Below are 21,723 nucleotides of genomic sequence, written 5' to 3'. Positions count from 1 at the left end.
TCCTCCTCCCTATTACAATCACTGACCATAAAAATGTATCCTCTCACTCCTATAGTTGCAAAACTGCCAGTGAAGAGAAGAAACCCCATTGTGTAGAAATCTTCACAATAAATAATAGTTTTCACTTGCATTTTGGTACTAGTAATCATTTCTTGATAACAATTTTAATCATTCTCATGAATAATCTCTTCTTCTTATCATTTTACAAATATTTAATATTTGAGCCATTTCAAAGTTGCATATATGATAACAGACATATTTTCCAAATTTAAAATTAATCCCATACGCATTCTTGGATAGGTGGCATATGCTGGTAACAAATTGTTGTCATGATCTTGTGACTGTCATTGGTAGTTTATATACTACTGCACTTAAATAGTCATAAAGTTTGATCTCTGATGAATTGTACAAAACAACTTGGAGAGAATTGTAGGCCTACTTCCAGTCCCCCAATTTTATGCTTCCAAATCAGCCCCATCAAGAAAATCTTCCATTGGTTCATTTTTCTGGTTATGGTGTTGTAGGATTCATCTTTTAAGAAGACTGCATTTGAAAGAAGCATTGAACCTTAATCTTAATTCTCAAAGTCTAGGAAGTTTAGAATTATGTGAATTTTCAAAGTTCAAAAGTGAGTTTAGATATTTAAAGTTTTAAAGTTCAACATCTGCAACTTGAGAAAGAAGATTCAAAGTTCCAGTTCAGGATTTGGGGTTCAATTTAAAAAATAAAATTGCTTGTGTCTAAGAAAGATTTGATTATAAGAGAAGAAGCTTGTCGAATTGGTTTTTTATTCGGTGGATTTACTAGATCTTTCCATGGTATTTGTTAGAGACACGAAGATTCTTTTTTGTTTTCCATATCATCTGCTCAAGTCATGTATTCCTTTAGCATGCGACCAAAAATACTAGTTAAATCATATCAAGATTTCATTGCAAAAATTGATCCAATTGCTTTGCCAGTATATAAAGTTGTTCGAGAAAGTTGCAGATGTGTTCCTATTGTTTTGGTTTCTGTATCTACTTACTTATCTAGTAGGATGGATTTCCAGTTGCATAAATTGGATCCTTATGCTTTAGTTATTCCATGTTCTATCTTACATCCTAATGTAGCTTCATGATTAGTGCATAATGCAAATATAACATATTCAACATTCAAAAAAACATTTCCACTATATTTCTCTTTAACATTTGTACCATTTGTTATTCTTCATCTTCAAAATTTTATGGAGTCTCCTATGAGAACATGTTGGAATGCTACTAAAGGGGTAGTGCGATCTACATCATTTCTATCAGCATTTGTAGGACTATTCTAGGCAGTTATATGCTTGCAACGAAAGGTTGTAACAAGAGATCACAAGCTTATTTATTGATTTTTTGGATGGATTGTTGCCTTGTCTATTCTTATAGAAGAGAAGAGCAGATGAAATATAATGGCTCACTTTCTTAGGGGTTTTCTCAAGCAGTTTCTTGCTAGTAGGATAAGCACTGGTGGGCTACCTTTGAAACTTGGAGCTCCATATCCCTATGTTGACACTGTAAACTATAGACATGCTTTGAGTTTACAAGAATAGAACTCTAAAATCTCAACCATGTATCTTTCAATAGGAGAGCATTTAAATCTGGAGGCTTTTTCAGGACTTTGACTGACATGCATATCATACTGGCATACATTTAACATTTTGAGGGCAACAACTATAGTTGAAATGGCATTTACATCACATTTGTTGAGGCAATTCGAGAATGCCAATGTTGAATATTGTATCCAGATATCCATGGTTCTTTGTGATTCTCTTGCACAAATATTGAGGAAATGTATGTGACCAAAAGTGGTGAACTCGTGTCATTGCAGAGACAATGAAGAGATGGGGATGTGTTCATCGGGTTAAAATATATTTAGAATTCGACACCCAATGTCAAATATTAAAACATGAAAGAGTAGGATAAACATGGACATGTTAGTGTAGTTTGTCGAAGCTAAACATTTGTAGCAGATACTACCATTTGTAAAGATGGCCATTCCTTGATTCATACACGATACACATTACATAAATTTGTGAAGCGACGGGGAGTGATCGAGGCATGTTTATTCTCCAAATGTGATGAGATAAACATGTCTATTGAACCTGATATGTGGATAGGAAAATATCACCAAATTTTATTCAACTTTTCAAAGATCAAATGGATCCCGATATTCTTCTTGAAGGCCTCAATGGACAACTTTGGCTTGTAGAATTATGTTGCATAGGCATAGTAATGACTTTTGAACATGGCTGGAATAGCTTTTTATCTAACGATAACATAGAATTTGAAGATTTTTTAGTTTTCACTCATACTTGGAAATTCCATTTTATTGTCCGGATATTTGGAGGAAGTGGTTGTGAGAAACAACATGGTTTCCTTGTGAAAATAATTGAATCCCAAATGGAAGAAAAGGATAATATGAAAAATGTCCAAAGCCCTATTTGTTTTGAAAATAATCTGCTAACTGGCACCAAAGACAAGTTCAAAGAAGATAGCATAGATACAAGGAATCTAGCCATGCCATGCACTAGAATACAAGATGATAAGACACACAGATCTGTCACAAGGAAAAGATGTTAAACAATTGATCAGATTGCCCAAGATCATTATCCCAGTCCATCAATGTAAGTATCAACTGCTAATCCTATAGATTGTACAAATATACTAAAAATAGGTGGTTCCATCGAAGGGACAGATAGTCTGAATCATACATTGTCATCTCACAAAAAGGAAGTGCAGCTTGAAAGTAGTGAAATTGAAAATTTGTGATTATCAAATGGTTTATGGAGAGGGAAGAAATGAAATGGATATCCATATCAAGGAACTTACGGATAGAATAAAGAGACCATATTTCTGGGTTGAAGCCTTTTACACATCTTTACAGATGGTGACATAGATTTTTAACTTACTTTGCAGTAATCATGTCTTAATGCAGAAAAGGAAGTATAGGCAGTGTAATGTTTGAACACAACTATTACCAAAAAAAGGGGCAAAGTATTCTAGGCCAGTCAAATTTTGGACATGAAGAGTCAAAGAATCCCAATAGTGCCAATATTTAGAAGATTATTGCAATACTTCGAGGAATCTTTTACATTGAATCCATAAAGATTGATACCATTAAAATGGTCAAGGTAGTAAAAGTTAAAAGAATAGGATTCAAAAAGAGTGAAAATAGATTATCATTGAGAAACAATTAAAGACTTGGATGAGAAAGAATCGGGTATATTGGTAATTGAAGGGCCATGAAGATGAAAAGGCATTAAATAAGGAATTGGATGATGATACAAGGGGTTCTTCTTTTTTTGCAAGAGTAGGTATTGTTGGAGTAGAGGGGAGGGCATTTAGTTTATGTATTTTCATTTATGCATGGGAGATGGACATTAAGTTTTTGTAATAGATTTGGCTATAAATTGCAAGCAAATATAATCAGAGGGTTGTGTTTGTTGTGTTCAAAAAAAGAAAGGTTTTGTTGTGAATCAGAGTATTTTCCATCACTTTTTCTGATTACTTTCAATCGGAGTATTGTTATAGTCAATTTTGAACACTTTCTTGCATTCTTATTCAAATAGTGAATGGTTTGTAGATCAGAGTATTTTCAACTATTTCTATTGAAAAGATTAGAATGTTTAGTCTTCTTTTATTTCAATTTCATTGCACTTACATAATTTACATTCATATTTCATTACCAATGTCGAGAAGTCATAGGAATTGTGATTTCTTTGTATTGGCTAGGTTTAGGAACTAAAATCTTCTTGAGTTAGTTCTGTCTAGAGCTAGCTTGGTTTTGCTCTTCCGTTCTCGAGTTAAGAATGTACCCAATTAGTTTAAGAACTTGTAAATTCATTGAATATCACTTGATAAGGGAGTTGTACCTTTCAATTTAGAGGAAATATATCGACCTAAAGATATATTATCCAACTGTTGGTATTCGATTGTTCTTTCAGATTTGGGCATTTGAGAGTTAAATTAAAAAGAATCAATCTGTTTACAAACAAATTTTTGGCAACTCTGCTAGGGACTGCAGAAAAGAAGATTAGTGTTAAGTTTTTCTTCCTCAGTTTATTATTATCTCTGTTGCCTGGAGATTGGTGATTCTATTTGTAATTCTCAAAATTTGTGGTCAGATAGTTTAGTGCTTTCATTTTTAGAATTTAAGGTACCTTGCCTAGAATGGAGGTTGGTGGCTCTATTGAAGAAATTTTCTTGAAATATTCAAAAATTTTAAAAGATTGGATTCTAGCAAGAGATGAAGATGTTTTAGATATCTTTATCTTTATCCCAAGATTCAAAACCCCAATTGAGGAAGTTACAGAAGATATGGCAAGATGTGTGAATTGGTTGAAGGTTGCCTATGGCTCTTTCCTCATCAAGAAGAAACCTCTTGTGCAAGAACCCAAGGAACAAGAGCATGCATGTGAAGATCTTCAACAAGCTAAAAATGAGGAGCCTAACATCATATCATTACATGTGTTGCATGAACAAGAAGAAGAACAACATATAGAAGATGACCTTCAAGTAAGTAATAATGAATGTTCTTATAAGTTACATTTTCAGCCTGATTGTTTGAATGAGGAAAATGTCAATCATTTTGAGAATAAAGAAAGTTTGAAATTGATTTCAGATCCTATGTTAATAGAAAGCAATGTTCAAGATTTTTCGGTTCCAGCAGTATTCTATGATAAAATTCCATCATGTCAAATAGATGAAGGATCATTGTTTTCTAATTCTTCCTTTGAGTTCCAAGATAAAAGTTTGGTTGAGATTGAAGAAGTTAAAAGGTTACAGCAATTGATGCCATCCATGATTTCAATAAACACATTACCTTGCAAGGAAGAGGTTATCTCTCAGCTCTTACTGATTATTGAAGAAAGGGATGCTTCTCCAATAGCTTTAGGTATTGATTTATCATCCTATGTCACTATTTTGGATAGAAGATTTTAAGATTTGATTTGCAAGGAGGATAAGGAAATTATTTTAGTCAAGGTTTATCCTAAAATTGGAGAGGCATGTTCAAAATTTGAGGTTGTCATGTATGCTGAAAGTCCTCCAAATTATGATAGTCTTAAGTGTTTAAATGAGAAAGACAATGAAGTGTTTTCTTTGGAGATATTTGAGAAATGTTTGTTCCAATTTGAGTTTGAGAATGGCCTCAAATCCTCTATGCAAAAGGATAAAGAAAGATTTGAATTTTATGACAAAAAATGGCTCTTTGGGTATATTATTTTGCTTCCAAGATTTCTTCATTTTATTGTTTTGATTTTCAGTATTGTGGGGGTAATTAAACTTCAGCTGAGATGGATTACTTCATTGGGATACCATGCATTATTTCGGAATGGTTCCTTCTTTTCACAACCGGTTAATGGCCATGTATGAGTTTCATTTTGCTTCTCCTCTGTTTGGTGAGGTTTCCTCACCTACTTGTAAATATGTTTTTCTTTCCCAATTTTGGCTTGCCTAGTTTACTTTTTCCTTGTGTTGATGCGTTGCTATTCACTTTCCTAGTTTTGATTTTTCCTTGCTCCCCTCCGCCCTACTAACAAGCAACTCTATTTTTACCCTCTTCTTGGCTCGACTCTCTAACCCAATGGATAAAATAATTGTCTTCTACTAGAGATTCTAGATTCTTTATGTACTTTGCAGCACACAATCCCCATTCATAGCTAGCTATAGGCGTACTTCCATTCCCTCAATTTTGAGCTTCCAAATTAGCCCCATCAAGAAAATCTTCTGTTGGTTCATTTTGCTAGTTATGGTGTTGTAGGATTCATCTTGTAAGAAGATTGCATTTGAAAGAAGCACTGAACCTGAATCTTAATTCTCAAAGTTTAGAAGGTTCAAAAGTACAAGATTTTTTGAAGTCCAAAAGTGAGTTCAGATATTTAAAGTTTTAAGGTTCAACATCTACAACTTGAGAAAGAAGATTCAAAGTTCTAGTTCAAGATTTGGGGTTCAATTTAAAAAATAAAATTGCTTTTGTCTGAGAAAGATTTGATTGTAAGAGAAGAAGCTTGTTGAATTGGTTTGTTATTTGGTGGATTTAATGGACCTTTCCATGGTCTTCGTTGGGGACATGAAGATTCTTTTTTATTTTCCATATCATCTACTTAGGTCATGTATTCCTTTCTTATGTGACCAGAAACACTACCTAAATCATATCAAGATTTCGTTGCAAAAACTAGTCCAATTGCATTGCCAGTATATAAAGTTGTTCGAGATAGTTCCATAGGTGGTCTTATTATTTTGGTTTCTCTATCTACTTACTTATCTAGTAGGATGGATTTCCAATCACATAAATTGGATCCATATGCTCTAGTTATCCCATGTTCTATCTTACATCCTGATGCAGCTTCATGATTAGCACATAATGCAAATGTAACATATTCAACATTCAGAAAACATTTCAACTATATTCCTCTTTAACATTTGTACCATTTTTTATTCTTCACCTTCAAAAGTTTATGGAGTCTCCTATGAGAACATGTTGGAATGCTACAAAGGGGGCAATGCGATCTACATCATTTCTATCAGCATTTGTAGGGCTATTCTAGGCAGTTATATTCTTGCAACGAAAGGTTGTAACAAGAGATCACAAGCTTATTTATTGGTTTGTTAGATGGATTGTTGCCTTGTCTGTTCTTATAGAGAATAAGAGAAGATGAAATACAATGGCTCCCTTTCTCAGAGGTCTTCTCAAGCAGTTTCTTGCTAGTAGGATAAGCACTGTTGAACTACCTACGAAACTTGGAGCTCCATATCCCTGTGTTGACATTGTAAACTACAAGCATGCTTTGAATTTACAAGAAAAAAACTCTCAAAGCTCATCCACTTATCTTTCAATACGAGAGCATTTAAATCTGGAGGCTTTTTTAGGACTTTGACTGACATGCATATCATACTTCATACATTTAACATTTTGAGGGCAGCAACTATAGTAGAAATGGCATTTACATCACATTTGTTGAGGAAGTTTGAGAATGCCAATGTTGAATATTGTATCCAAATATCCATGGTTCCTTGTGATTCTCTTCCACAAATATTGAGGAAATGTATGCGACCAAAACTAGTGAACTTGTGCCATTGCAGAGACAGTGAAGAGACGAGGATGTGTTCATCGAGCTAAAATATATTTAGAAGTTGACACCCAATGCCAACAATTATAACATGAAAGAGAAAGATAAACATGGACATGTTAGTTTAGTTTGTCAAAGCTAAACATTTCTAGCAAAAACTCCCCATTGTAAAGATGGCCATTCCTTAATTCATACACGATATGCATTACAAATTTGTCACCATGGGGAGTGATCGAGGCATGTTTGGTCTCCAAATGTGATGAGATAAGCATGTCTATTTAACCTGATATGTGCATAGGAAACTATTACCAAAGTTTATTCAACTTTTCAAATATCGAATGCATCTTAATATTCTTCTTGAAGGCCCCAATGGATAGCTTTGGCCTGTATAATTATGTTGCACTAACATAGTAATGACTTTGGAACGTGGCTGGAATAGCTTTGTATCTGACCATAACACAGAGTTTGAAGATTTCTTAGTTTTTACTCATACTTGGAAATCTCATTTTATTGTCTGGATATTTTGAAGAAGTGGTTGTGAGAAACAACATGGTTTCCTTGTGAAAAATATTGAATCTCAAATGGAATAAAAAGATAATATGAAAAATGTCCAAAACCCTATTTGTTTTGAACATAATCTGCTAACTGGCACCAAAGACAAGTCTGGAGAAGATAACATAGATACAAGGAATCCAACCATGCCATGCACTAGAAAACCAGATGATAAGATGCACAGATGTGCCACAAGGAAAAGATATCAAAGAATTGATTAGATTACCCAAGATCATTATCCCAGTCCATCAATGTTAGTATCAAATGCTAGTCCTATAGATTGTACAAATATACTAAAAATAGGTGGCTCCATCGAAGGGACAAATAGTTTGAATCATACATTGTCATCTCACAAAAAGGAAGTGAAGCTTGAAAAGTGGTGAAACTGAAAATTGTGATTATCAAATGGTTTATGGAGAGGGAAAAAATGAAATGGATATCCATATCAAGGAACTTACAGATCGAATAAAGAGACCATATTTCTAGGTTGATGCCTTTTACACATCTTTACAGATGGTGACATAAATTTTCAACTTACTTTGGAGTTATCATGTCTTAATGCAAAAAAGGAAGTACAGGCAGTGTAATGTTTGAACACAACTATTACCATAAAAGTGGGGCAAAGTATTCCAAGACAGTCGGATTTCGGACATGAAGAGTCAAAGAATCCCAATAGTGCCAATATTTACAAGACTATTGCAATATTTTGAGGAATATTTTACATTGAATCTATAAAGAACAATACCATTAAAATGGTCAAGCTGGTAAAAGTTTAAAGAATAGGATTCCAAAAGAGTGAAAATAGATTATCATTGAGAAACAATTAAAGACTTGGATGAGAAAGAATCAGGTATATTTGTAATTGAAGGGTCATGAAGATGAAAAGGCATTAAATAAGGAATTGGATGATGATAAAAGGGGTTCTTGTTTTTCTGCAAGAGTAGGTATTGCTGAAGTAGAGGGGAGGGCATTTAGTTTATGTATTTTCATTTATGCATGGGAGATGGACATTCAATTTTTGTAATAGATTTGGCTATAAATTGTAAGAAAACATAATCAGAGGGTTGTATTTGTTTTGTTCAAAACAAGAAAGGTTTAGTTGTGAATCAGAGTATTTGCCATCACTTTTTTTTATTACTTTCTATTAGAGTATTGTTATAGTCAGTTTTGAACACTTTCTTGCATTCTTATTCAAATAGTGAATGGGTTTTAGATCAGAGTATTTTCAACTGTTTCTATTGCAAATATTAGAATGTTTAGCCTTCTTCTATTTTAGTTTCATTGCACTTACATAATTTACATTCATATTGCATTACCAATGTCGAGAAGTCACAGGAATTGTGGGTTCTTGGTGTTGGCTAGGTTTAGGAACTAAAATCTGCCTGAGTTAGTTCTGTCTAGGGCTGGCTTGGTTTTCCTCTTCCGTTCTCAAGTTAAGAACGTACCCAATTAGCTTGAGAACTAGTAAATTCATTATCATTTGATAAGAGAGTTGTACCTTTCAATTCAGAGGAAATCTATCAACCTGAAGATAGATTATCCAACTGTTAGTATTTGGTTTTTCTTTTAGATTTGGGCATTTGAGAGTTAAATTAAAAAGAACCAATCTGTTTACTAACAAGAATTTAGATAATTAGGTTTCCCAAAATATATCTAAAATTCAACTCAATCCAATGGTAGAATTAAAATTTGTGGCCCCCGCAACATGGCTATTTTTTCTGACTACAACACATTTGCATTTGCTAGTATGTTTGATAGACTTGCATACAGTCCATTATAACTTTTTACCTTGGCCAAAATTTGAAGATCTCTCCAGTGATTATTTAGAAAACTTGATTTTGGAAAACATATAAAAAATTTAATAAGATCCAATGGTGGAGCTAAGATTTGCGCCATTTGCATTGTGACTTTTTTTAATGCTAATAGAAATATGTGGTTATAGGCTGTATTAAAACTACAAGAACATATACACCAATACCTACACATGAATCACATGTTGGAGTTTCCCTATTGTACATTTCATTGTCCGCCACCACCTTCTGGCCTTGGATCTTGAACTTCTGAGCAACTTCTGACTTTGAATTGAACATTGCACTTTGCACCAGCGATCTTTGGAATTTTGAACTTGAGCTTGAACTTGAACTAACCAAAGGTTCAAGTTCAAGTTCAACTTTCCCATATGTGAATAGGAAGGCTGGCAACTAGGAGAATGACTAACCTACTTTCAACATTTCATGCTAGTGATAGAACTTGAACTTGAACTTGAACTTGAATTGACTCAAAGATTCAAGTTCAAGTTCAACTTAGGCACTCCCAAGACTTAAACAATTGACTTTAAGGATGAAGAAAAATACATGTGCAATAGTATGTATATCTATGCTTGTGAAGAAACTTAATTTTATATTGTATGTTAGGGAAGTGAGCTCTTCTTGTATACATTGTATTTGATCTAACAACTCCTAACAAGGTTGGAGCAACTCCTAACAGGGTTGAGGCTTTTAACAAGGCCTAGTCCTCTAACAAGGACTTGAGACACTATATGTATTGCATAGACTCCTAACAGGGTCAATATCCTTAACAAGATTCTTTGGTCTAGTGGATCATCTTGTGGGTATCATCCTCACTGAGGTTTTTCCTTTGTTAGGGTTTCCCTTGTTAAAAAATAGTGGTGTTATGAGTTCTCATTGTGTATGGTTATATTTACTATTTAGAATTGTTGGTTTACTTTCACATGCTAGTTATAAAATAATTAACAATATCCAATTGTGGGAAAAAGTTTCTAAAATATTGATTCACCCCCACACTCTCCCTCCCCCCCCTCCTCAATATTATATATTTCTAACAAGAAGAATATTGCAACATCAACTTTTCCACCTCTACATAACAACTCCTAACAAGGTTGAAGCAACTCCTAATAGGGTTAAGGCTTTTAACAAGGCCTAGTCCTCTAACAAGGACTTGAGACACTATATGTATTTCATAGACTCCTAACAGGGTCAATATCCTTAACAAGATTCTTTGTTCTAGTGGATCATCTTGTGGGAATTAGTCTCACTAGGGTTTTTCTTTTGCTAGGGTTTCCCTAGTTAACAAATAGTGGTGTTATGAGTTCTCATTGTGTATGGTTATATTTACTATTTAGAATTGTTGGTTTACTTTCATATGCTAGTTATAAAATAATTAACAATATCCAATTGTGGGCAAAAGTTTGTAAAATATTGATTTACCCCCAACAACCACCCCCCCCCCCCCCCGCTCTCAATATTATCTATTTCTAACAAGAAGAATATTGCAACATCGACTTTTCCACCTCTACATCAATGTTCAATGAGTAGAAGAATCTAAGGAGAGAGGACATGCAATGAACTTGATTTCAGACAACTCATTAAAAAAAGAGTAAAATGACAAGGACTCTTTTTGGGACCAATCTAAAGAGAGAAATAGTCAACATCTTGGCATTGTTTCTAAGATTAAAAGGAAGGGTTGAGGTCTTATATTTCATTGACCATCATTTCTACTTATTCCATGTCCTTTGTGTTAAGGGATTGCAAATTTATTGGGCTCATATTATATGTGAAGAGCTTGCCTCTTGGAAAAAATTGGCTAAGGGATTTAGGAAATTCTATATGTCATCATATCCAATATATGCCTTAACCACAAATCACCTATGGTTGGGTCTTGCCAATATCGAAGACTATGATGAGAACACCAGAGTGTATGAGTTCTATCCTCACCTACAATAGTAGAGGAGCTTTGAAGAGTATGTAAAGTATAATGATGCCTTTACAATGAGGCTTTGCTAGGAATTATAAGGGTGCCCTGAGAAATCCAAATGTTTCAACAAGCAAATATTGAAATTTCACTTAGATTTTTCAAATTTAAACAATAAAATAAAAATCCACTGTTTGGTTATTGAAACTTCCAAATTCATTTTTACTTTCTTTGATAACCTACACAAAAATGTTTTTTTTTTTTTCAATTTTTAAGATGAATAAGCTCCCAAAACAAAAGATAATTAAACACTAGCAGGGAACATAAGTAGGTTTTTCACATTCAATCTTGCTAAGTAGTGTTATAATGAGTCTAAGTCTCACATTGGTTGAACATCACATCAGTTGAACATCATACATCAAATTTTCCAAAGAACTCAAACAAATAGCAACAACTTTTTAAAAAAACATAGAATAGGAAACTTATGATAATTAAAAAATAGATCGTGCATTGAAAATTAGTAAGTGTAAAATGGTAAAAAATAAATGCCAAACTTAGTCTAAATGGTACTAAATTAAATTAAATAATTTCTTAATGACTTACTTTCCCTTACTGAATATAAATATAATTTTAAATTAACAATATATATACATTATTTAACTTTAATAACTTATATCAAATTGTTGATAGAATAATTTAAACTTTTAACTAGATTGTATTTTTTTAAATGAATTATTATAATAAAATAAAATAAATATTGAATACATTTAATTATATAATATTGTGTGAAAATGATATTATTTATTAATACATAACTAATATATGATATACATATACTTAAATATATACTATCATATTATATATTTATAATTTTTTATTTGTATTATAATTTTTTAAAAATATATATTACAAATGAGTTCATGTAACTTTTTTTAATATATAATTAATATAAAAATTAACAATCTTAATAAGACAAAAAATGAATTTTTTTATGTAAACACAATTAGGATCATTATTCAAGTATTTTATTAATGAGATAATAAAATAATAGTTCAATCAAATATGATTATTCATAATGAATAATAGTTCAATCAACATGGAATTTAATGATCTAAGAGAAAATTGACTTTATTAAATTTCTCATATTTAAAAAACAATACATCAAAATTAGGTGTAGGGTTTCCTCTACCCAAATGTGTTTCCATATATAGGTTTTTCTTTCCTATTGAAATACTTTTTTAATTTTTAATTTACTAAATATTTTGAATTAAAATATTCAAAATTATAAATTCACTCCATTATACTATATTTAAAATATATCGCTTACATATTAAACTTTTCTTATTGTTCTTATATCTTATATCGTATACTTATCAGTGTAATTGATTTTTTTTTACAATTTGTGATTAAGTTTAGTTTTCTTCAATTTATATACTTAAATACTTGTATCTTATTTTATTATTTTATTACGTGTTCTATAAGAAACTTTTTATGTTTTCCGTCAAATTGTTGCATTTCATCTTTCTTGTATTAATTGTTGTTCAAAAAGTAATATTCATTTTGTACTTACTTTATTTTATGTCCATCTCATTCGTGTTTACATATACAACATTTTCTAAAACTAGGGTTTAATGTGTCTGTCACAACACAAATAGACTCTAATTATTTTTGTATTTATAGTTTAAAAAATTTCAAAAAATGTATTGTTCAAATCAACTCTTGAATTGGGATGTACAATGTTTGAACCTCTAGTGAGATTAGTCATGTGTATATGCCGCTATTTTATATAAAAATTTGATTTTATGTTATCAATTTGAAATCTTCCCGTTAATTTTGCATCTCTTAAAATTTTACTTACTGTATGACATCCCAATTAAAGAGTTGGTTTGAATTGTTCAATTTTTTAAATATATTCTTTTGTATATAAATATAAACATAATTTGGGTCCTATTCATGGTCAACGAGAAAAAACCTACAAGTAAAAGGAAAATGATGTTAATTGATAAGAAGTGCATATGAGTAAATGGTTTAAAATCTAGAACTAGTGTTTAAAAACATCGAAAAGGTCATTAACATACTTGAACTTGTCTACTTTATTTTTTTGAGTGAACATGTTTTTGAATTCAACAAATGTCAATCTATAGAAAAGAGTAATGGATTACTTAGCAAGCGAAAAAAGAATGTAATAAATGAAATAGGAATAGTATTAGAATGTCAAACATTACCTTTTTTTATAGAAGTAGCTTCATAGATGTGGTTGGTAAGAGAGATCAAGTACATACATGCTTCTTGTTTCTTTCTAATAATAGTGTATGGGTTTTTTTTTTGCATCTTAAAAAAGTGTTCAAAATATCAAAGTAAGGATTTATACGAAGTTGGATGGATTTGACTCTGGAGATTGTTGTGAAGGTGAGGCCTTGCCTTTTAGTTCTACCTATATAAATTGTAGCTTTATCTAGGGTAAGGCCTTTTGATTTGTATATAGTGATAGCCCAGTCTATGGTGAGAGGCAATTGTGTATGATTTCCTCGAGATATGGGTTGGATTTGAAAGGTTTTTGGGTATCTAGGATCTCAACGTGGACCATTGTAGCTATTGAACTCTACTTTAACATATGAAGGCAACTAAGGAAATTTAGAGTTTATTGGATACACTATATCTTATACCTACCCTAAGAGATACATTAACAAGACTAGTTGTGATCCAAAGGTTTGTTGTAAAGATAACACGTTGAAGTTTACATAATAAAACCTCTCTGGATCGTTGGTCATCATCAACAGATTACTTAAGCCTACAATATAAATTTATTGTAGTACAAAGTGCAATTTGGACATTTACTTCGTTTAACACTTTTTTGTTGTGGTGATACTTTTACATTTCTAGCAAACAAATGTATTGCTTGGTAAAACTCAATCTATTCATTTGGTGTGAGGTTGTTGTTTGTGTGAGCCATTGGGTGATCCCACAATAGTAGGTGCCACTTTTTGATTGTATTGATTGTATTGAAGATATCTAGTTGAGAGATCTATTATTTGGATAGGTTATCAAGCATTAGCCATAACCTTAAAAACCAAAATAAATGTTAAATCTAAAGAAGAAAACCACTAACATCATTTACAATCTATGATTTCTAATATAAAATTTTATAATTTGGAATGATTTGATATTGTGATGTTTAATGAAATTCAAATCTATTATGATTGATTTGAAACTCAAACATTACAAAGGAAAAAAAAATATTGATTTAGTTGTTTTGTATCATTAGACAAATGAACTTAACAGTTATATACAAAAAATAAAGCCCCTTGTCTAGCTAAGTTATATTTATTTTTAGAGCATACACTATTAAAACACATAAAGTCCCTAAAATATATTTATCTATTCAACATGTATTTTATGAAAATTAACAGAAAATATAATTTATTATATGCAATTAAGTATAAAGAGCTCTACACACATTGGTAGACTCTTTGTAGAACTAAATTTTATTAGTTTAACACTTACATAAGGTAGAACTAAATATTTATTTTCTAATTTAGAACTAAGAGTTTTAAAAAATATTTTTATACATGTACTAAATGAATATATTTCCACTTCCATATATTCTTTCAATGTAAGTATCATTTAATACCAAACTATCTATTTTGACATCTTTATGGTAAGGGTCAAATTTGATCTTGTATGAGAGTGCATTGTGAACATGGCTTCTACTAACATAGCAATCATAATGCTTCCCACTTGTATTTAGTCTTCGAACCATTAAGACATCTAGTTGGTCAATTGTAAGTGGTAAATATTTTGTAATTTTTTGAATATCTTAGGGAAAGCTTATTGTGTGCCAACTATATTTGTATTCCCCACCATGAGCATGAGTTACTTGCAAGATGGGAGTAACACGTGCGATAAGCATCTCCTCTACTTGGGTGAGAACCCTTAACACAAGTGGTTTCTCAGAGGGGTCCATGTTGTTGGCTTCTAAAAAGCGATGTATTACCCTCTCAGAAAAACATCTCTTACAACTCCATTTGATGTCCACACATTCATACCTTACAACTACATCTCTTACAACTACATCTCTTAGCACTCCTTACAGGTAGAACATGTTTTCAGTTCTGAGAGGGCATCTATCCTAGTTCTAAATTTGTGGTTTGCATCTATATACTTAGACGAAAACTGGAAATTTGATGTGGTTCATTGATTTCTCACAGAAAACTTCGTTGTCTATTAATTTATATTTTACTTTCTAAAAAAATAATAAAGCTATCTAAATTTTATATTTTTCGTGTTGAATAAGGTTTTTTCTTATAATCTTTTACTTTGTGATGTTTTTTTTAAACTTTACACTTTGGATAATTTATTATATCTTTGAATGAAAGGTGAGAAGCTTGTTTGATTTTTTTATTTTAGAGTCTCCATTCAATATTTTATTTAAAAAGGTTGAAAATTAGAAATAAGATTATCAATTATTTTTGGGATAATTTAAATTTTTAATTTATAATGTTAGTTAAAAGATGCACATAATTTTGACTTTGCAGAATTATTAACATTATATTGTTATGTTTAAAATTTATAATAATGAAAAAATCTTTTTCATTTTTAATCTTTAATTCTTATTACTGTTCTAAGTTTTGTCATCTAACTCATCTCATTTTTTAGCTTTTTAAATAAGATATGATTTTTTTCCACATATAAATGATCATTGTTACTAACTTCATGTTTCTATAGATTTACACAAGAAGTATTGATAATGAATTTAATTTTCCTTGAATTGTTCAAGTATTCATTCTATTGGTAATTGTGTTTCATGAAAATTGGTTTGTTGATACATTGTCTAGTTATGTCTTTAGGAATAACTAATCTATGTAATTAGTGTAGACACCTAAATTTGATTACACTGCTTTGGTAATCTAATTTAGCCATCTCTAAAGGCATCATTAATTAAATTCTTATTTAATTAATCCTTTGCCATCCCTAGTTGATTAATTTAATTAATCATCTATAGTCCTAATTGATAGATCAAATAATTTATTATTTATCAATTAAATCATTTTCTCCTATCTAATTCCAAAAATCCCCATTTATTAAATAAATCTATTTGATAAATGAAATTCTCAAATTCAAAAACCCCTAACCTATCTCTAATCCTCCATTTAGCCTAATCCACCCCATCCACCCATACTAACCAAGCTTAGCCACTAACTCACCCACCCTCATTAATGTCATCCACTTGTACATCTCTAACATTCCTAATCTAATCCTAAACCCAAGGCTAATCCACCCCCTAATGTTGTCACATTCCTTAAACAAGTTTAAGACTTTCCTAATCCAAACCAAAGTCTCCCCTCAAAAATCCCAACCACCAAGTCATGAGTGCTCTTACAAACCATAAAAGACTCTTACAAGCCCACTCATGACTCTTACATCCATCTTCCACACTCTTCCCTCTTCCACACTCATTCCTCTTACATCTCTCTTACATACTCAACCCCACTCATCATGCCTTTAACCAACCCTTTACCCTACCCTCTCACACTCACCCTCCTTGTGACAAGTGTCACCTTCCCATTGGTGCTAAACAAGCACAATCCATGTGCTCCCCTTTGAGTGCATCTTAGCCCTCCTTAACCATCTCCCCATCCTTGCATCTAAGCCCTCCATCCCTCTACCCCTTGGCCTATAAATTGAATCCCATCCCAAGCCATTCCATCAACAATCTTTGAGCTAAAGTTACCATGCCCTTTTGAGAGCCAAAAACCATACCCATACCTTTATAATGCCAAATTGAGAGCTCACAAAGCTACCAATTTTCCATTACCCATCTCCAACATTGAAGCAACTTTGAGCATTTGAGCATACATCCCCAATCTACACATAGACACATCTCAAAAACAAGAGAACAAATCTCATTGAGAGAGCTTATCCATGGCTCACATTCTCATTTGAGTTTGTCTTCTCTTTGTCTCTCTTATATGTTATGTTAGTTTAATGTGTAAATGCTTTCATTAGATTAGCATTTCTAGCACATTAGATTAGTGTATACATTTTGGCACGCCCGGCGGGACCCCACTATGGGTCATTTAATCATCCATTTTCATCTATATGTCATTTTTTCTAACCATCTAATGTTTGTTGTTGTTTGAGTGTGTTGTAGGGTGTTTTACTTATTTTAGCAGGTTAAAGAACGCACTTAGGAAGAAGAAATACCATCTAAAAATCCTAAAATAGCAAAAAAATTAATTTTTTTTTTTAAAAAATCGCTTTTTTCAACTTTTTTCGCGCAGTGTCGTATCCGTAGTTTTGGCGTCTGCGCCTGCAAACTGTCGTCTCCGTCGGCTACTTTGTTGTTTGCGCAAACAAATCGACGTCTCTGCATTTTGGCGTCTCCGCCTGGTTTTCTGTTGTCGACGCTGCCACTAGACTATCGTCTGCGCATCCTCAACCATCGTCTCCGCAAATTCGTGTCTCTGCCAACTACACTGTCGTCTCCGCAACCTATTCTGTCGTCTCCGCCGCCGCCAACCCAAATCGTTGTCTGCGAAAATCAGCGTCTGCGCAAATCGACGTCTCCGCTTGTCACATATTTTCTGCGCCGCAAAATCTGACCTATCGTCTCCGCTCTGTCGTCTCCGAATACTAGCGTCTTCGCATTTTAGCGTCTACGTATTTTGGCGTCTCCGCTTGATAGACTGTCGTCTCTGCCTGCTTATGTTGCATTTCTGTTTTAAAATCTTCATTTCTGCACTTTGTAGTTAAAATATATATATATATATATATATATATATATATATATATATATATATATATATATATATATATATATATATATATATATAAATCAAAATTTGACTTTTAGTGGTTCCGTAGGATTTAGACCATTTTAAGAATTTTTACGCGTAGGAAAAACAACAAAAAAAGTTTTAAAATTTTTTTTCCATAGTTAAGCTCTCATTTTTGAAGATTTTGGCTAACTAACTAAATTGCTCTTTTTTGTCTCATTGCAGGTTGTAGCACATATGGAACCACTAACCATGTTTCTTGCAGGTTTTCATGTTGCTAAAAAAAATGAACTTGAATGTTTAACCATTTGTCTTTGAATGCATGTTGCTAAAAAATGAACTTGAATGGTTAAACACCTTTTCCATTGAATGAATGTTGCTCAAAACACACTCTTGAGTGCCATGGATTAAAATCAACTTTCCTTGGAATGCATGCTTAAAAAAACAGATCCAATTTTGAATGCCAAGGATCAATTAACCATTGCAATATCAAACACTTCATTTGGTGCATTAAAAAGAACAAACAAAATTTCTCTTTTGCATGCAATTTGGGCAATGTTTGATTTTTGGACAATTAAGAAACTTTGTTAAGTTAAATGCAAATTTGCAAAAATCAATTTGAGTAGTTCCTTGGACTCACCTCTTTTCTAATCACCCATCAAATATTAACCATTGGTTGCAATCTCAGTGCCATTTATGGGGATGGATCTACTTGAAAAAGGTGTTAAATGTTCCACAATCTAACTCACTCACTTGGTCTTTGAACGTTTGCTTTAACTTTATCAAAATTTTTAAATGATCAAAACTGTAGATTAAATCGATCACACTTCAAGTTTGGGCACTAAAATTGAACAACAACTGACGTGGAGAGCCTCCGAGCGTGCGCTTGAAATCAAATCTCACACACTTTTGTTTTGGGCTTAAAACAAACTCACACTCAATCTTGAATGCCTTAAAGAAAATTAATCGATACTTGACATGGAGGGCCTCCGGGCGCGCGAGTTTTCTTTTGTTGACCCTAGCTCTTCTTATTGTTTGCATTCTTCGATCGATTTACTTTTGTTGGCGCTTCAAGTTGGAATTGAACATTGTCTCTTAAACATGAGTGCTTGCAAAGTCTAGATTAGCACACATAAGAGTCAGTTGGTAAAAGAACAAGCGTGTTTTTTAGCCCAAGGTCATCCAAGTCTTCTCTCCCCTTGTCGTCTTTCGAGGCCATCTTGGGTGCATAAGATTAGGATCCAAAACCTTGTTTCTTTTTAGGAGGTCTGCTTGGGGATTTAATCACCCCTTGGACGACCTCAACTCCAGCGTTCCGGCAGAGTATAAGAATCGGGAGGAATCGAAAGACACCTCTCTTGGGATCAAGATTTTGTCACTCGGGCTAAGCCTCAAGGAACTTTATACCCTTGAGAAGTGAAAGAGGAGAAGTGGTTTACCGCTCCTCTCGGCTGTGTGACATCTTTTTGGTCTCATCTACGGATTTGGGCCTCACGTACCTTGGGTATATCAAGGACTCCTTAGCTAAACCAATTGTCAGCCTTGTAGACAAACATCTAGGATGTTAATGTATTTGAGGTGACTGATCGAAACATTTGTAGAACATACACACTCCTTGGCGCAAGTATCACTTTCTGAGAATCAAAAACTTCTATCTGGTTGTTTCTATCTATTGCTTGATCTTTTATTTGTTGAATGAATGTTTTCCAAACTTGGTCAATCCTAGCTTAGGGCATACTTAGCATAGTCACTGCCTATTCCAGAAGTTGAACGAGTTGAAGAAAAACAACTGAGATTTCCCAAAAGCCAAGCAAATTCAGGAATTTATGTCGGAACAACCCAAACCCAAACAGAAGTTTCGCAAAGTCAAAATCAAGCCATCTTTGGCATATCAAGAACTTTCAGCCAAGAGAAAAGAAATAACACCAAGCCCACGAATTGCCAAACTCCACAAAGCAGAGGACAAAGCTACCGACGAAGCACTTCAAGAGGCTTGGTTAGAGCGCACCATCAAATTTAGCCAATGTCCAGGAGTTAATCCTGCTTATGCCTTACCAACTAGGCATGATTTCTATGATTAGACACCCTTGTTTCTCCCCACCTTCTTGGATAAGCTTCACTTTAGAGTCATCTTTGTAGAAAAGCCAGCCATCTTAGGTTATCCCCGTAAGCATTATTAGCTCATCCATCTCATTTAGAATCAAACCATCTAGCCAGCAATCGAAAATCTGCACATCTAAGCTTTCAAATTTGTTGTCACCTTGCCAAAAGTTTGCCATTCCTAAAAACTTTCAAAATCTACCAATCTCACCAAGGTTATCCCTTTGACAGAGCTTTGTCTAGGGTAATCTAGCTTTGTCACTTGTTATCCCTCATCACCTTGAGCTAAAGGTTGGGATCCACAAGTGGTCAATCTCGTGTTCTTCCTAAAGGATCATCAGTCTATCCTTAAGTTGACACAATCACCACCAAGCTTGCACATAGGAAAGCAGACCTTTTGTGCTTTGACAAGATATCTTTGAAGTTAGAATCCCCAAACCAATCCTCCTTAGGTTTTTTCATATAGCTTTGCCTCAACCTAGGAAATCATTTGCATAGAGAAGCCTTCCCCCTTTTGCATCCATCAGCATTATTGCATCTCATCCCTAGGAGCATTTTTCATGCCACCCGTCACACGCTTAGCCAAGAAGAAAGAAACAATGGAGCCCTATCATTTGGATCGAATAGCCTCACCCCCCTTGAGCACTGAGCCGTCCTTCAACCCAGAGAAAGCTATGCCATCACCTACTGACATTGAAGCTTTCATGAACCAACCAGGAAATGCAATATTGGTAAACACCATTATAGACAAGAACAAAGAGACAATCATGGCTAATTTTCGAAGGGACAATGTAGGAACCTTTGACTTTGGAAAACCCCCTCCATTATCAAATCCATCTCACCTGTTGTTTGGGCAGTTGCCACCACCCATAGGCTCTTATGATCCAAATTATCCTCAATATATGCCAAAAGAAGAGCCTCCAGCCAATCCATATGATCCAACAGACCCAAACATACCATCATCCACCCAAGTTGAAATCTCCATGCCACAAGCCAACCCAGCCACCACCACTCCATCCTTGGTTCATACCTCTCCGCTCCAAACCCCCTTTACCCAAAACACCTCACCATTCACCCCCTTCACTATTGTTGCTGCTGCTCTCCAACCCAGCCTTCCAAATGCACCCATTTCCCAAATCAGTGCTAGCATCTTTGGCCAACCTCAACAATATACAACAGGGATGCCACCTATGGGGCCAAGTAACCTACCTTTCATCACCCCTAGCTTGTTCACCATAGCCCAAAGCACAATCCCATCATTTCCATTAGGTCTTGGGAGCTCAATACCATCAGCCACAAATCCACAAGCTACTACCTTCACTCCACAAAGCTATCAAATCCCACAACCTACTGTCAATTTTCTACCAAGCTCCCAAGTGACCCCAGCTCCCGCCACCACTCTACCAAGCTTCCAAATCTAGCCACCAAGCTATCAAACCCCATCAATTTCATTCCCAAGCTTTCAATTCCCACCACCTCCACCACCAACTAATC

General features: G+C 33.6%; 2 pseudogenes; both read left to right on the top strand.

Moving 5' to 3' along the window:
- Nucleotides 1–874: 874 nt before the first annotated feature.
- Nucleotides 875–1,423, top strand: LOC149580689 (uncharacterized; annotated as a pseudogene).
- Nucleotides 1,424–6,131: 4,708 nt separating this feature from the next.
- Nucleotides 6,132–17,955, top strand: LOC149580688 (uncharacterized; annotated as a pseudogene).
- Nucleotides 17,956–21,723: the final 3,768 nt, after the last annotated feature.

This window comes from Cupressus sempervirens, chromosome 1 (genome assembly GCF_028749045.1).
Source record: "Cupressus sempervirens isolate cs-2001-9-10 chromosome 1, ASM2874904v1, whole genome shotgun sequence".
Lineage (NCBI taxonomy): Eukaryota > Viridiplantae > Streptophyta > Pinopsida > Cupressales > Cupressaceae > Cupressus > Cupressus sempervirens.
The sequence above is the reverse complement of the archived record's forward strand: the minus strand, read 5'-3'. Positions and strand labels throughout refer to the sequence as shown.